This window comes from Pinus tabuliformis, chromosome 3_2, assembly GCF_031772625.1.
Source record: "Pinus tabuliformis cultivar Carrire ecotype Pingquan chromosome 3_2, CPIR1, whole genome shotgun sequence".
NCBI classification, from domain to species: Eukaryota; Viridiplantae; Streptophyta; class Pinopsida; order Pinales; family Pinaceae; genus Pinus; species Pinus tabuliformis.
The window spans coordinates 1,176,863,153-1,176,868,409 of record NC_142302.1 but is presented as its reverse complement, the minus strand read 5'-3'; positions in this window follow the sequence as shown (position 1 = coordinate 1,176,868,409).

Sequence of the window (5,257 nt, the reverse complement as noted above, 5' to 3'; positions counted from 1 at the left end):
TTAGCAAAGGGTATATGGGACAAACTTCATGACCTTCACTCAAAAGGAGCATTGACCATGAACATCAATCAAGAAGATAATGGAAATCTAGAAGGAAATCCAGAACCCATCATAGAAGCTGAAAATAAGAATGATGACATCAAGACTATAGCAGACCAAAAATATGAAGAGAATGAAAAAGACTTCGTAGAAGAACTCCTTGCTCAACTTATGACTGTCATGGAAGAGAATAATAATTTGAAAAAAGAAAATGAGGCACTTAAGAAGATAGCTCCAGTTGGTGACCAAGATCAAACAAGGAAGAAAGTTGATCTCATCAAGCTTCAAGTACAAGAAAGGGATGAAGAGCTTGCCGAGCTTAAGAAGGAATATCATAAAGCAAAGAAGTAGGAAGATGTCCTGTCAAGTCAACTTGAACAAAGGCACAAGAGTGTGAACAAACTTGAAGAAGAGATTGGTCAGTACAAGGTAGAGGTCTCCTCCCTTAAGTCTCAATTACAAGAAGCCAGGAAACAGGCACAAGGAGCTGAGAAGAGAATGGAGAGCAGTCAAGCAAAGAATGAAGAAATCTTCAAAATGAAGTCAGATATCATCTCCCTTAAAATAGTAGCAGCTGAAGCTACTCGTAGCAAGGAAGAAACTGAGGAACAACTTAGAAAGAAGAATAATGAGTGTGAAAGATTGGAAGAAGAGATTGTCCTCCTCAGGAAAAAGGTTGAAGGGATGAACAAAATCATGAAGAGCTCTCAGGCCTTGGATGACATGCTCAGCTATCACAGATGTCCATCTGATAAATCGGGTCTCGGATATTTAGGTGAATCCTCAAACAAGAATGAACATGCTTTAAACAAAAGAGATGTGAAGAAGCCAGAAAGAAATGGTGATGCTTCCAACTCCAGCAAAGGCAAGGAGAAAAATCAAGGCTACAATAGAAGAAATCCTGCTCCAAGAAGAAAACCCGCTCCAATAAGAAATATAGATGATGACAAAGATGCGAGAGGCAATGGTTATCATCAAAGGATCTCAAGGCAGCAAGGCTTCAGAAGTACACCAAAGAAACCTCCATCTCCCAAGTACCAAAGTTCATTTTTTGGTTATTGTTATTCCTGTTCAAACTTTGGTCATATGGCAAAAGACTGTAAAGTATATCATAAATATAGATGTTGTGGTCCCCAACCATCTCATAGAGATAGATGTTATAGCCTCCGACAACCTCCAAGAAACAATTTTGCAAGAAGAAACCATGAATTCTTATTCATGTACAATGTAGAATGCCTCAAGTGTCATAACATTGGTCATATGGCACGAGATTGTAACTTAACATGGGCTCTTACACAAGCTAGAACCATGCAAAAGAAGAAAGTTACACAAGTATGGAGAAGGAAGGAAATACAATCCGAAAGTCCCTTGAGTTCTTCAGCCAACAGCATGTATCATTGGCCTAAATTCTGACAATCTAAGCATTTTATAAGAAGACTCTGCCAAGAGGAGATGATGCATACAGTCAGGGGGAGCCTATCATGTCTCAGAAGCACTCCATTGAAGCATATGATCCTGTAACCATTATTTGGACTGTTGTTAAAGAAATAGGGCAAACAAACATGGTGTTGTTATCACAGAGGTTTATGTCTTAACTCAGGAATTTAATGTGAGAACAGATAAATTCTGGACACTAATAGAGGCAGTCTTCAAACAAACAGATACATCTAGAATGGAGTTTGAAGTAAGAGCAGCTAGCAGCATATAACAAACTGAAGCATTGTAAAAGGATGTAGATCAGCAATTGGATTTGAAAGGCAGTCACATATTGAATATTTGAATCTGCAGAGATATGTACAAGAACGTAAGGAAAAGATAGCTCATAGAAAGGAGAATGTACTGCATTCAAGCATAACTGAAGCTGATACAAATCACTTAAGGAATATAGCAACAACAAGGCAAGGTATCAGAGCACAACCCCTCACATTTTTTTGTCCAAATGCAATGATGATTGAATACTAGATGGCAGTAACTTAAGGGGAAGCACAAAGACACAAATAAACTCAGATCTGAAGAAAGACAATCTCAGGAGCAGTTTCTATCTTGATTCGAACTCTGAAGGTCTCTCAAGTCTGCCTATGGAGACATCAATATGGATTGAGCATGAAAGCCTGGACTTGGACACCTGTGTATGGCCATTTGCAATCTGAATGAAAGCATTAAAGTAGAGCATCCTGAAGCATTGTTGAAGCCATAATAAAGCAGTTTTGAGACATGAAGATGATAAAGCATCAATCCTTCTATCTTGAAGAAGAAGAGCACTATGACAGGGGGAGTCACAGACCCATGAAGATCTACCATTCATGAAGAACAGAAGCAGTTTGATAGGGGGAATCCCAGAGCACTCCTTTGCCATTGATGTCAAAGGGGGAGAGAAGAAGAAGATTGCCATCAATAACAAAGGGGGAGATTGTTGAACTAGGTTGTCATTGATGTCAATATGACAATATTCTGGATACTAGAGGATGACATGAAGCCAAGGGGATGCAGAGCAGATTCATGAAGAGACAGGAGTAAAGGCCATCAGTATAGCCGAGCCATATATATATATATATATATATATATATATATATAGAGATATATATATATATATATCATATATATATGCGGAAACAGACTTATATGCAAGGAGGTCTTTGAAAGACACTGCCAAGCCAGAGGAGTAGATGGAGACGAGAAGCCAGAGGAGCCACATTGGACATGACTAAAAGGAGCTGTAAGAGGAGCCACATACATATATACATATGCCAAAACAGGCATATCAGAGAGGAGCAGATGGAACAAGAGGAGCCAAGAGGAGACGGACTGAGAAGAGCAGATGGACCAAGAGGAACCAAGAGGAGCCATATATATGTATATGTCACATATATATGCCAAAGAAGAGGAGCACACAGAGACCGATCAAAGGAGCATAGAGAAAGAGCGGAGGACACAGCCATCGGAGCAACAGAGGAGTAAACAGAGCTATCGGAGCCATAGAGGAAGCAGACAGAGTTATCAGGAGCCTATCGGGAGCAGAACAGCTATCGGAGAGCCATATCAGAGCAAGAGGAACGTTGCTTGTAACATAGCCATATAGGCCACAGATAATAGATATCGGGAGCATACACATATATCGGAGCAAGAGGAGCCATATCGAAGGAGTGTCGGAGCAGAGGAGCCATATCAAAGACAATACTTCATATATATATAGTTGTGTTTAAAGCCAAACTTTCATCAAAGCGGGAGAATACATAGGAGCCGTTTGATCTGCCAGATCAACGGTTCAGATGAAATCGCAAAGGAGCAGAGAATCCTTATCGCATCGGCAAAAATCCCTTGGAGTTGTTGGAACTGTTTCAAGGTGCAAGCTCCGAAATCTGGAGCCGAAACTCTTATCAAGCAAAATAGAAAGCATATCGGGTCCGCGGAGGACTTGTATCATTTCGGAGGTAGAGATCAGCGAAATCGCCGAAGAACCCGGAGCCGAAATTAAGTTAGGAAGGAGTATAAGGAGGTGTCGGGTCCGCGTTCCTTGTCAGAGAACGGAGCAACAGTGCAGTGGACGCGATATGCGACTTAGGGCTGACCGTCCGATCTGAAGGAATAATGGACGGCGGAGATCTAATCGGCAATCGGCATATCGGAGCGATTGCGTCAGAAGGATCGGGGGAAGCTATATGTGACATCGCCGATAATTGGAGCCGAAATATTATAAAACAGAGCCTAAAGGTGCGTCGGGTCCGCAGACCCTTTGTATTACAAACTGCAGATGCGAACCTGCCGAAAAGCCGAACCCGAAATCATTAAGAAGCAGAGTATAGAGGGCCGTCGGGTCCGCAGAACTATCGCATCGCAAGAGGCCGCGATAACCCCGACATCCCAGACCCGAAGTCATTTTAGGAAGGGATGTAATCGGCATATCGGGTCCGCAAGGGCGTCAGAGGTCTGGGCTTAAGAGTTATTGCGATCGCTGAAATCCGGACCCGCCGATAATTGTAAAGGCGGGTGCATAATAATTGAAGTCCGGCATTTGAATTAGAGCGGGGGTTTATAATGTTTTCCGTGTATTATATGATACATGGCCGCGGGGTTAAGGTATATATTAAAACCTGTGCGATGGTTGATAAAGCCTGTGTGATGGTTGATTAATGGCTCGGGTGGTGGCTTCCGATGGGTGATTAAAAGCGCCGATAAAAAGGTGGCTCTGATTCTAAGTAAGTCCAAGGTTTATAGAAGGCACATAGCCTAAGGAAAGCTTTCGATAGACATAAAAGCGGTGATAAAAGGGTGGCTCTGATTCTTAAGTATGGAGGCAAAAATACTGTAAGGAACAGTCCCGATAGCTTGAGAAACCAAATCATGGCGATTATGATTATGATAAGGATGTGGCTGTCCGTTAAAAAATGCCATCCCTATGTATGCCCACAATCATTGGCAAAGCAGCGCTGTTACAAGTTTTTGAACTTGTGTTCTCTACGAATGACTCGATCCTTGCTCATTAATTCAACGTGTCCTGTGAAAACGAATGGACAGAGGAAGCTACAGCAACAAACAAGCCAACAAGTGAGGAAGCTGAAGCAGGCGAGAAGGAAGCCGAAGAGCCAGCAAGAAAGAGGAAATGAATGGACAAAGACAGGTATGCATAAAACAGTAAACAGAGGACTGCATGTGCGGCTGTCGTTGTTGCAAACAAACCAGAATATGAGGTAGTAGAAGCAGCAGAGGTGGTGGAGCATTGTTTGAATTTGCTGGTGAACACTGCTACGGCTGTTGAACACTGTTAGAGCTGTTGTGGGGGTGAAGAACCAGAGTGTGAGGTAGTAAAAGCAGCGGAGGCTGTAGAGGCTGCAGAAGCAGCTGAGGTTATAGAGACAGCAGCAGCAGAAAAGGCTATTGGAGACTATGCGTGGGCAGTGTGCAGAGCTGTGAAGACTCATCCATAAGAAGACATGGTTGTCATTGATACTGTAGTTTGGAGACTACAGTGAAGCTGTAAATAGATAGAACTCAGCAGAGAAGAGTTCTGAGAGCAGAAGGATTGGAGTCCTTGGGGTTGGAGCCTTAAAAGTGAGAAGGATGGGAGTCCTTGAGGCTGGTGCCTCAGAAGTGAGATTGGATTGGAGTCCTTGGGGTTAGTGCCTCAAAAGCAGGAAGGATTGAAGTCCTTGGGAGTTGGTGCTCTTAGGTCCAAGATTGGTGTCTTGGGAAAATAGAGTTGGTGCTCTGGAGGTTGGAG